Source organism: Hevea brasiliensis, chromosome 16 (genome assembly GCF_030052815.1).
Source record: "Hevea brasiliensis isolate MT/VB/25A 57/8 chromosome 16, ASM3005281v1, whole genome shotgun sequence".
Lineage (NCBI taxonomy): Eukaryota > Viridiplantae > Streptophyta > Magnoliopsida > Malpighiales > Euphorbiaceae > Hevea > Hevea brasiliensis.
This window is the reverse complement of record NC_079508.1, coordinates 52,454,287-52,467,621: the sequence shown is the minus strand read 5'-3', so window position 1 is coordinate 52,467,621 and position 13,335 is coordinate 52,454,287. Positions and strand designations below refer to the sequence as shown.

The 13,335-nt window shown below is 30.7% G+C and overlaps 1 long non-coding RNA gene across 2 annotated transcripts; it reads left to right on the top strand.

Annotated features, from left to right (window-relative positions):
* Positions 1-1,294: 1,294 nt before the first annotated feature.
* LOC110670486 (uncharacterized) lies at positions 1,295-2,650 on the top strand. Of its 2 annotated transcripts, XR_009144930.1 has the most exons (3): positions 1,295-1,907; positions 2,006-2,103; positions 2,487-2,650. It is a non-coding gene; the product is annotated as an uncharacterized LOC110670486 (long non-coding RNA). The 2 variants fall into 2 exon arrangements; XR_009144929.1 differs by having other exon boundaries at positions 1,295-2,103.
* Positions 2,651-13,335: the final 10,685 nt, after the last annotated feature.

Below are 13,335 nucleotides of genomic sequence, written 5' to 3'. Positions count from 1 at the left end.
AAAATAAACCTTATTCTTAAAAAAAAAAAAAAAAAACTCCAAATTGTTTTTCATCTTTTCTTTGTAAATGCTTATGCTTATGTTCCACCCCCAGCAAACATTTTTTTTGTTTTTTATAAATAATAGAATAGTTTATTAAGTTTATTTTTTGAAACATTATATTGTATTTTATGTTAAGTTGTGTATTTTATGTTAACTCTTTTATGACATTTGCAATATTTAATTGGCTCAAAAGGCAAAATAGTCAGCTGGAAATTGTGTTTTTATTCTATAATTTTAATACGTACAGTGGATTGATTGGTGTTTCAATGATTGAGATTGACAATGACTGAACTGGAAATTATAAAAAAACAAATAATTTTATATCCTAATTTGTCAGTAATAATATTCACACGTAATACATTTTATATTTAATAATTTTAAGATAATGATTAGTATTTTTTCAATTTCTTTCTCTCTTCCTAAATTTCAATATAATCCTTCCAAATTTTATATTCATCGTGAATAATATATGTTAGTGATTTATATAAATCATCATGTATTAATAAAATTATTATAGTTTTATTAATAAATATATTTTGTCACTGAATCACTTGAGTGTATATATATGTCTTTAGAGAAAAAAAATTAAAGTGCTCAAAAGAGTGAGCTGGTATGCGCATGGGCTTAACCTCAACACATAAATCATATACACGTGATCCATTTAGTATATCTTGATAAAATTTTCATAATTTTATCAAAAGACACGACTAATTATCGAATTACCTGAGTGCATATATATGCCTTTGAAGAATAAAAAAAACTCCAATTCTTTAGTGCGGACTTTTTTTTTTTTTTTCTCTTTGTGCATTTATTTAATTTCTTTCTTGATTAAGTGATCTTTTCATCCAAATTTTATGTTTATGTAAATATTTATTTTATATTTGAAATATTAAAATAATTATAAATAATCAAGAATTAAATATATATTATAAATAAATATATAATTTTTAAATAATAAATAATTATTTAAATAAAAATATTAAAAATAATTAATTAAAAATTATTATTTAATAAAAAATTATATATTAAGTAATTAAATTTAAATAATTAAATATTATGAAGAGTTAATTAAATATTTAAATAATATTTTATATTTGAATAATTATATTATAACGAATTATATTAATTAAAATATATATTATTTATATAAAAATAATTTTATACAGCTTTTGAGACTGAACTGCTAGTTTGATCTGATCTTGTTAAAGGTCGGAGAGAATATTGAACTTGACCCTCCCTTAGTCGGGCCGGATTAGAATCATGGTTCGAGTAATGGTTTTGAATCCAAATTTAATCGGTTTGATCCCGATTCTGATCCAACCATGGTCAGGTGCAGGCATAATGCAACGTGCAAGCTAGCTTCTCAAAACGGGAAAAACTAAAAAGGGGACATATGTGTAGTGGATTCTGGCATATTCTGCACTGCAAAAACTTAATTTTGCCGTAGAAAAAGTGAGCTTGAGCTTTCAAAATGACATGACATTAATGACTATGGCTACAAAGGAATTGGCGAAGAAGAGTTTCTAAGAGCAGATAAACATTTTTGGAATCTAATGAGTTAGTGGGTCGGCCTTAAAGGTGATGGAGGGATGGTTGTGGTGAATGCCTTTACTTTAGATGGAGCAGCACTACACTCAGAATTAATCTCAACCCAATAGATGTTTTGGTTGAAACGAAAAGGAGGCCACTTAACCCCAATCCTCCTCCATACACTATATTCCCTCATATATGCTTTGGGAAGAGAGAGATCACTTATTAGCTTATTCTTCCAGAAACCAAAATGCTACCCCATGTCCTTTTCTTCTTCTTTCTCTTGGATAGAGTACTAGGCGTGGCACGACTGCAGCGATTCGTTGATATTAGAGGTACATAATTTGCAAGTAAGAAACTTGTTTAGACTTTAGAACTGGAATGAGTTCTCTAACTGGATCTAACTCTTTGCTGTTTAAATACTACGACATAGAAACTTAACAGCTGCATCCATGCAAGGAAAACAACTATTTAGGCTTACTATATGTTTAGCTCCAGGTCTCAAATGGGGAGGATTGGCCTTCCATACCTGTAAGGGTTTTTCTTTTCTTTTCTCTATAAATAATTTCTTTTTAGTCCCTGCTTAATTATATATAAGGGGAATCTTGCCTACCTGGATTTTTTTTCGAGTTTGAGTAAGAATTCGAGTTTGATATGCAAATTTATCACTTGACCAGCACTTTCTTGTAGGCAGGAGATCATTATATATCTCTCTCTCGTTTTTCTTTTTTTCTTTTTTTTTTTATGATTTGGTATAGATTTTTTTTCACCGAAAGTAATTTGGTTTATAGATCAAGATATCATATATATTTATGGTTTATATTATAGTGGGTAGAGGTTGCTCCAAATCTTATTGCCCAGAATTGTACAACCACAAATCTGTGCATGCTTTTGAATGTTTTTCTCCTTTTTAGATAAAGCATGGTAGGTATAGGAGCCAGTCGGCTAGGAGGTGATTGCTTCGCAATAAAGAAGACAAAACATCGAAAAGCATAAACGCACTGGTCTACAAGGTTCGTTTAATACCTTGACTACCGGCAAATACCAGATCAGAGAATTCCACCATACGATTATATTATTAACCAGTAGAATACATGTGCCATGTGCATGCTTTTGAATGTTTTTCTCCTTTTTAGATAAAGCATGGTAGGTATAGGAGCCAGTCGGCTAGGAGGTGATTGCTTCGCAATAAAGAAGACAAAACATCGAAAAGCATAAACGCACTGGTCTACAAGGTTCGTTTAACACCTTGACAAGTGTACCGGCAAATACCAGATCAGAGAATTCCACCATACGATTATATTATTAACCAGTAGAATACATGTGCCATGTATAGTAATATATATATATATATATATATATATATATATATATATATATATATATCAAATTTAATTAAATTATTATTAATTAAAAAATTATTTTTTAATTAAAAAATTTTAATATTATTATTTAAAATATTAAAATATTAATAATAAATTTTGACTAAATAAATTAACAATAATTTTAAATTAATAAACTTAATATAGCAATAATTTTTTTTAATGGCTATAAGTTATTCTTAGTATATAATAATAATAATAATAATAATAAAATCATTTTAAAATAATAAAAATAAAATAATATTAAAATAATTAAAATTTATTAAATGTATAAAAGAGATAGAAAAAATTTTTAAATATTGATTTTTCTTGAAAGTAAATATGAGTCTTGATTTTACTGGGATTGACGTTTTTAAATTAAAAACTAGAAACATGATAACGTGTAATAATTATATTTAGTAATTATATATTACAGCTATTCAGAAAATACAGAAAAAATTTAATGTGAACTTTTTTATTTTAAAAAAATTAAAAATTAATGGATAGACATTACCTTTAATAATTAAATATATTTAAAAGAAAATTCAATCATTAATTTATCATAAAAATTTAAATATGCTTGGTTCTAATTTGAAGCAGATATTTTAAAAAAAATTAAACTTTTAGTTGTGGTAATAATTAGATAGTCATGATAATATTCATTGAATTTTAAAATTAAATGTATTGAGTTGTCAAATTATCAATAATTAAATACTAAATTTAATTGCAGTAAATATATTTAAAAATATTTAACTTTCCTTTAAAATAATTACCATTGACGTTTTTAAATTAAAAATTATGAAACTCATAATGAATGACAATTATATTTAATAATCAATATCTTTCATTATTTAAATTTAGAAAATCAAAATAATTAAGAATTGTATGTAGAAAAACTAAACTATATAATAATTATATATTACTAACTCTTTAAGAAATACATAAAAAATTATTATCAATAAATTCAATTAAAAACTACTATTTAATATAAATGTGACAGATTTAAAATCATATCTTTTCTTGAATTTGTTTTACTAAATCTGAACCACCTCTTCATCAGAAAGTGAAAATAAAACATATAAAATTAGCATATCTATTTATCAAGTATAATTAATAAATTAATTTGATTAACTCTTAATTTTTCTATCTCTAATTAAATTGATCTTTTTAAACATTTACAATAATTAAATAATAATAATAGTAGCTACTTATTATAATATTAAAGTGTAATAATTAAATAATTTATAACTTATATATACATAATTAAGGAATTAATAACTTAATAATAAATTAAAGAAATTATATAATTAATTAACAAAAAAATGGAGAATTTAATTAAATTACTTAGCGCATATATATATAATTTAAAATTTTTTCTAAATAATAATAAAATAAAATAAAATAATATTATTAATATTAACCAAAGTAATAATATTAATTATTTATTAATTATACCATAAAAATTATAAAAAAAATAATAAAAATTGAATATTAATATAAATTTCTTGTTTCCATAACTATGAAAATAAAATTTTATTTCATTTCATTTTTTTATAATTCATTATATATATAGCATTCAATATATAATTGAAAATATATCTTTATTAAACACATACTAAAATAAGATAAATAAAAATAAAATAACATTAAAATAAATTAAAAATGATTAAATATATAAAAATAGAGAGAATGCAAAGTGTTTTAACTCCATACAACTTCGTTTATAGTATAATTTTAAATTATTTATTAATTTTAAGATATATAATTTTTAAATTTTTATAATTAAATAAAATAATTAAAAATTTAATAATATTAAATGAGAAATTTATAAAATTACTGAAATATGTCTAATATTTTTAATTAATTAGCCATAAAAATTGTGGTAATAATGTTAATAGTAAAAATATTTAATGATAATAGTAATGGTAATAATTACTTGCATTAATTGCTATAATTATTAAATATAATAATTTTATATGGTAAGTGCCACATAGCAGCACTAAAATTTAGAATGCCACGTGGCAGTAGCGAGGGGAAATCTTCTTACTTTATAATGCCACATGGCAGCACCAAAATTTAGAATGCCACATGACAGTAGCAAGTACATATATATTTGATAGATCATCTAGTTTTTTTTTAAAACTAAAATAAAATTTTCATTAATTTGAGAGAGATTACGAAAGGTGGATTTTGGTGAGGTTTAGGCCCAAATAAACAAATGAATAACCAATTCATCAAAAGAACCGACTCAGTAGAAACCTAGGGCTTCTCTAAAAGCTTGACTAGAAGAAAGATTTCAGAGATTCTCACCTTAATCCCACCGTAGATGCATAATCAACAACCAAAGGCACGCTCCACAAGCACAAACCACAACTAATGACTTTGCAACACAGTTAAAAAGGACAAAACACCAAAGCTCTAGCCACAACAAAAAGAAGTATGGACATAATCTGAATCGCTGGACTACCTTTTGCTTTTTTAACTCCATTGGAACTTAATTCAGGCAACCTTAAAACATGGTGGTTTAGGTGTGGGTTCATTGCTAGTTAAAAACAAAGCTCTCTTATTTAAATGGATTTGGTGCTTGGCATTAGAAAAACAAACTCTTTGGTCCAAAGTGATTTGTTAAAAATACAAGGTTAACAATGACAATAATTGGGAATCAGTCAACTTTCAAGGTTGTTCCCAAATTTGGAAAGACATTATTGATCTTAGAGTTGTATTTCCTTTTAATGAAGGCATTAGAGTCGAATTAGGTAAAGAAGAAAGATGAAAATTTTGGAAAGATAAATGGCTTGGGAATGATTCCTTGGAAAAATTGTTTCCTAATCTTTTCTCCATTTCAATTGATCAAGAGGTAGTAATCAATAACGTGGGTTTATGTGATGGTAAACAATGGCATTAGTGTCTGCATTAGAGAAGAAGTCTAAGAGAATGGGAGCTCACTCAAAGAGACAACTTGCTCAATCTTATTGCGAAAATCATTATTTGTCTCTTTCATTGTGATAAATGAATTGGAGATTTGATGATAAAGGCACTTATACTATGAAGTCTACATGTTCTATCATGTATCAGCCCCAATTACCTTCGTCTCATAGTTTTGTAACAAGTGTATGAAAAAGTTTGGCTTTACCAAAGATTGAGGTTTTCTCTTGGTTAGCTTTATTAGGAAGGCTAAGCGCCAATGATCTTCTTTTGCATAGAGTTATTATCCAAGATGTTGACTCTTTTTGCCTTTTTTGTAACTCTGTAACTAAATTTATTGACCACTTATTTGTGTTGTGTCATTGTTCTTGGGGCATTTGGTGTCATTTAACAAGTTGGTGGGATTGTTTTGGTGAGCACTAAAAAATTTAAGACAACTTTTCTTACATTGGGAAGGTCTTGTATCTGGCCATTTGCAAAAGCAAGTTTGGATGACTCTATTTTATTCAGTCATCTGGTCCATTTAGTAACGTAGAAATAAGGTGATTTTTGAAGGAGCTTACTATGACTTTTTCACAATCTTTAATAGAGCTTCCTTATGGTTGAATTCTTCCAATGTTAATTTTTCTCATCTTCACCAAGATCTTATTCTTGTAGTTGATGGGATTAAACGAGCTAAGGATCCAAATCCTATTCAGCTTTCCTTGTCATGGCAACGCCCTACCTTTAATGTTGTAAAGTGGAATGTGGACGCTTCTATTATTGGAAAACCTAGACTAGCTAGAATCAGTGTGGTACTTAGGAATTCATCTGGTTACTTCATGTGCATCTTTTCTAGATCATGTGGGGTGTCTGATTCAAACGATGTTGAGGTGATAGCTATTAGGAGAGTCCTTCAGCTATTTGCAAATTTTCCCAATGGCCTGCCATATGGTATCATCTTCAAATCAGATTCCTTCAATGCAATGTCTTGGGTCAATTGCTCAAATAATGATCTTAGACCATGGAGATTACAACAAATTTTAACAAAATTGACAATTTGCAAGTTGTTTTCCCTATCATTTCTATTCAGCATGTATTGTGTGAATGCAATAATGTGGCAAACTCTCTTGCTAAGCAAGTTGTCACAAGAGTGAATAAACTTATTGCTTTATTCTAGTTTCACAGATGTGATAGTTGGTTTTTTGTGGAATTTTGTGTGAATTTTTTCTATAGAGATGGTATCAGATAAGCATTGTAACTGCTGATCATGAGAGGTTCTATTATTGGTCTAGGCTTCCTATTTGCTTTGTTGCTTCCTATTTGCTTTGTTGTGGTTGCATCTTTAGGAGATTTAGAACTCTCAAACTACTGGATCCTTGCATTTGCTACTTTTAGTTGTGGTGTGGTTGTTATGCGTAATTGCATTTTGGGTTAGTTAAATAGGAACATGCTTTGTGTATTCGGCTTAAGTTTCATGGATGATTTGTGCCTCTATTTTGATTTGGTAGCAATTATGCTAATTTGTTCATTTTAAGAACCTGTAAATAAAATGCTTGTCTTTATTATGGTAAGGTTATGTAAATGTATTGCTTGGTTTGTCTACTTTGGTTTGTGTTTTTTGTACTTTGGTCCAGATATTTTCACTTAACATGTGGCATCTAGTTTGGGTGTACTTTCGTCCAGGTTTTTTTCACTTAACATGGCCAACTTCAACCAACCACAAATATATCTTCCACATAAATCCTCAAAGTAAGCACACAGATCTGCCACAAACCAAAATAAGAAATATGCACACCCCAATCTAGAGATTAGGAGGATTCTATCACGACCCAAACTATGGGTTAGACCGACATTAGGATTTTGGTTAGCATAAGACCCCCAAAGCTCGTAGTAAGCTTAACTATTTTCTAGCCCAATCATAAGCCCATGTTTTGAGCCCATTTTTAAGAAAATAACCGAATAAAGTCCGGCTATAACTTGGACCATCCAATGGAGAGTTTTTAACTCACTTGGCCTGTAATCACAAAATATATCCATTTGGGGAACTCAGCTCACCCTCACAATCCTCAATCAATCAATTTAATCAAATGGGAGCTTAGCTCCCTCATCCAAAATAAACATTCATCCCACACATTCACACATGCATAGTTAATAAGTTTACAATTTCAAAATAAATAATCTTTTATGGTCCCAAGCCAAATAAAATACTCCTAACACATGTAGAGTTTTAGATTTCAAATTAATAACATAAAATGTGGATACTATAACTATAGACCTACGAGAAAGAAAATAGGTTAATCACAAGGAAAAAGTCCTCCTGTAACCTGGAAAAATGGGGTAAACAAGAGTGAGTATTCGACTCATAGAGTAAGATATTGATTTTAAGTATAATTTCTATAACTACCTAGCACTAATGCATCCTTAAGGATAAAATGCAACACAGATCAACATATTCAACCCAACTCAAACAATAATCGCACAAAAAATAATTTGGAGCACTCATATATCTAAATGTCACATCAAAATATGTACATATGGGAGCTGATCTCTTATATAGCTCTCTTAATCCAATGCCTGCCAATGATCAACTCGAGTCGGACTTTCTCTTAATAATCCAATTGCGGGGGTCAGCGATATCAACTCGAAGCCGTACTCACTCCGACTTATCACAAAAAGGACCAGGCCCTAGGTGAGACTAGCTCAAGCCAATTTGCCCGTCCTATCCATATCTAATACCATTACACCACACGTATGCCGAGACACACACACAGTTCTAAATTACCCTAAGGCAACATTCACTATAATTTCATCAATTAAAATGCAACACAAGGCATGCCTAATATCTAACTATAAACATATATGTATAAGTGATGCATGGGCATGCCTTGAATCATAAAATAATATTAAAATTATAAATAAAATTAATATTTACTTATAGTATAGCAGAAGCTACTGTGGCGACTGGGCGGAGGAGGAAGGTTGACTCAGTTCACCTAAACAATTATATTACAAATTTATCATAATCAACTCAAAAAAAGACTTTAAAGAGTCAAACACACCCTAATTTATGCAGAAAATCCAGTAGAGTTTTTCCTACTCAACCTGCAAAGTGGTTCAAATAAACCTTCTAAAATTATACATTTCAAATTCACATCTCAACAACACCATATGATGCCTCTTGGGTTCGCTAAACCAGGCAAACTCAAGCAAATTAGAAAATTCAACTATAAGCTTTAAAACTACCATTTTTCAAAAACTAACCAAACTAGCTCTAAAAATTCTAAAATTTTATCCTACAGTCCTTAACAATGATGTAAAGCTATTGCAAAAGGAATTATAATTTTTTAACTACTCATGAATATTTTATAAATTTTTATTCTAAATTCAATATTAGGTAAATAAGGAAATTTAGAGTTCAGGTTTACCTATGCCAATTCTGATGCTTAGAATGCGTCCGGGGCATCCAAAAACGGTGACGAGGACTATAATATTGACATGTATCTAAAGCGACTCTAGCAACGCATCTGTCCGGCCCGAAAATACAGATCCGATCGGTAGTAAAATTTTCATAAAATAAAGGTACTTACGCGAAGCCCACAACACTAGGAGTTAGAATATAATTTTTATGAAATTAAATAAGCTCATTTAAGACTTGAAAAATACAGTGAAATTTGTGGGACCCATCAGATTTTCAGAGTATGAAAATTTTGAAATTTATATCACTGCAAAGCTCTTGCTGAATGGAGCATGCCGATACTCTCAGAATCTCCGTAGGGTTCCCAGTTTGGGAGAAATTTAGCCCAAAAGTCGAAATGGGCTAAACTTCTCAGGCTTAAATCAGACAAACTACTTGATGAAAACAAGCGTTTTAGGTGTCTTTGGAAAGCTCTCAAAAAGTAGAATAAAATGGACACAAGACCTAATCCGATTGATAGCCGGATCAGCTGGAATCATGCCAAGAAGATGAAACGGCACGTGTGTGAGGAGGGGACTTTTAGCGCAATTTTTTAGCCAGTGGAGTGGTGGCCGATAGTAGGGAGGTTGCATGAGGGAGCGTTGGCGAGGGGGGAGCAGGGGAGGGTGGCCGGCCAGCGTGGGGAAGGGAAGAGGAGAGAAAATGGAAGTAGAAAGGAGGGTGTCGTACGCCTAGGGGAATGGGAAGAAAAAGAGAAATAGACTAGTTCGATTTGATTGGTTTGATTCGATCCAGTTTGATTCAACCAGTTTGATTTGAGGCACCTGAAATTTGATTTTTACTCTGCCCTGAGATCCAAAATGAGCCCCGAAAATTTCAAAAAAATTATAGAAAACTCAGAAAAATTTATAGAATCCAAATATATTTTTAAATTTACTATGTGGTCTTTAAATAAATTTTTAGAAATCGATAAAATTTATTATCTTAAGAAAATCAAATCTGATTTTAAAAATCTAGAAAATTCAAATTAATTGTCACAATATTTAATAAAGTAAAATATTATAATTTACATATAAAATAATTATTTAAAAATTTAGGGTGTTGCATTTTTCTCCCCTTACAGAAAATTTATCCTCGAATTTTACATAAGGCAGAATAAAAAAATAGAATTACATATTGAACAAGTACTATGTAATATGGATATATCTGATAGTTAACCATAGGGATCTGTTTTGACCTTAGCTGCTACTTCTGATAGTTTACTATGGCTATTGGCTACTCCTTGAAGGTTAAGTCTTCATTCAACTCCATCATATCTGGCTGCAGCATATGAGAAAGATTAGGAATGTACTTTCTAAGCATAGAGATGTGAAACACTGGATGGACATGAGAAAGGCTTAGTGGTAACTTCAGTCGAAAAGCAACTGCTCCTACTCTGTCTGTGATCTCAAAAGGCCCTATGTATCGGGGTGCCAGTTTGCCTTTCTTCCCAAATCTCATGACTTCTTTCATAGGAGAGACCTTTAGGAACACATAGTCAGCCATTATAAACTCTACATCCTTTCACCTAAGGTTTATATAATTGTTCCGCCTGCTGAAGGCTGTTTTCAAACATTCCTTGATTAAAAGGGACTATCTCATCTCTAAAGTATACCGCACTTGGTCGACATCATGTACCTTTGCTTCCCCAACTTGTGTCCAACACAAAAGGGACTTATATTTCCTGCTATATAATGCCTTATAGGGCACCATCCCAATGTTGGAATGATAGCTGTTATTGTAAGCAAACTCCACTAATAATAGCTGATCATCCCACTGTCCTCCAAAATCCAAGGCACACATACGAAGCATATCCTCCAATGTTTGAATTGTTCTCTTAGATTGCCCATTTGTCTAATGGTAGGAGGCTGTACTAAAGTTCAATTGTGTGCCAAGTGCCTCCTGGAGTTTCCTCCAAAATCAAGAAGTAAACTGAGGCCCTCTATCTGATATTATGGAAGCAGGAACTCTATGCAAACTTATTATTTCATGAATGTATACCCTTGCATACTGAATAAGTGGTTTGTATTGGTAAGAAGTGAGCTGACTTGGTTAAATAATCCACTATCACCCAAATAGAGTCATATCCCCGTGTGGTATGGCTAACCCAGTTACAAAGTTCATAGTAATTATTTCCCATTTTCACTTTGAAATGGGAATCTCCTGCAACTTCCCCGATGGCCTCTGATGTTCAAACTTCACCTTCTGACAAGTTAAGTACATGGACATAAAATCTGTTATGTCTCTCTTCATGCCATTCTACCAGTACCTATCTTTCATATCAAGGTATATCTTGGTAGAGCCTGGGTGGACATTATAGGGTGCATGGTGTGCCTCCTGCATAATCTCATGTCTGTGGTTGTCCACATCTAGTACACATATCCTAGAACCTTGCATAAGAGCACCATCTACACCAAACCCAGATTCATAAGTTTCTCCCTGTGGTACCCTTTCCACAATCCTTATTAATTGTGGATTTCAGTGTTGAACAACTCTAATCTTGTCCTGCACATCTAGCATTACTTTAAAATGTGCTAATAATGCACCATCATCTGATATATCTAAAATCAAACCCTGATCTATCAACTCATGTATCTCTCAAACTAACGATCTCCTTTCCACTGATATATGCACTAAGCTGCCAGAAGATTTTCTGCTCAAGGCATTTGTCACCACATTCACCTTACCTAGGTGGTAGTGAATGGTGCAGTCATAATCTTTTAGAAGCTCCATCCATCTCCTCTGCCTTAAATTTAAATCTCTCTGCTGGAAGATGTACTGCAAACTTTTATGGTCGATTTAGATCTTGCATACCTCACTATATAGATAGTGTCTCCAAATCTTTAATACAAAAATTATAGCCGCCATATCTAGGTCATGAGTGGGATAGTTTTGCTCGTACCTCTTTAACTGCCTTGAAGCATAAGCCATTACTTTGCAGTATTGCATTAAAACACATCCCAACCCAATTCTAGAGGCATCACAGTACACTGTGTATCCTTCTCCACTTAGGGGTGGCCACGGTTCGGTTTCGAACCGGAACCGGTTCGATCAAAACCGGACCGAAACCGGTTAAAACCGGAACCGGTTTCGAACCGGACCTAAACCGCCCTTCTACGGTTTGGTTCAGGTTCATATTTTTTAGAAACCGTGAACCGGCGGTTCCGAACCGGATTGAACCGACAGTTCTGAACCAGACCAAACTAGTGATTTAAATACAAAAAAATTCAATAAATACCTCACTTCACTCCTAATTCATTTATATATATATATATATATATATATATATATATATATATATATATATAAAATTAATTCTCTACATAATTATTTTCTACACTCTCTTTAATTCTCAATACTCTTTTAATTTCTCTCAAATTTTCTAAATAATTATTTTCTACACTCCTTTTAATTCTCAATACTTTCATAATTCTCCTACTTTATTATTTTATATGCTCACTAAAATTTTTAATGCTATATCAATTACTCTGTTATTATTTTATATATTCAATAAAATTTTCAATACCCTTTATTTTGATTTTTTTTCTTTTATATTTTTTTAATTATCAATTATCATATAATTTTTTAAAAAAGGGCAAGTAATACTCAACTCTCAATTCAACTAAGCTTTTATCCTAAAAATTTATTGGGGTCGGCGATATGGATTCTCTTTCTCCACTCTAAATGATTTTGGGTTAAATCATCAGAAATTTGTAATACTTTTAGGTCATATTATACTATTCTCCTTTAAGTTAGTTTAGATCTACCTATTCTTTTCTTTCTATTCTCTAACCCAATGTGCTCTACATGTCTAACTAGAGTTTTCCTATGTCTATGCTTCACATTACCAAACCACCTCAATCTCCCTTCTCTCAACCTATAACTGAAAATTTTGATTCATCTAAATCCTAAAGGGATACATAGGCAAAATTAAGTTCATACACCTTTTTCTAATTTTTTTTAAAATTAATTTCATCTCTAGTTTTTAATAAGTTCAAGTCTTTGCTTATTAAATTTTTCTTAAAAATAAGTTAATTTTAT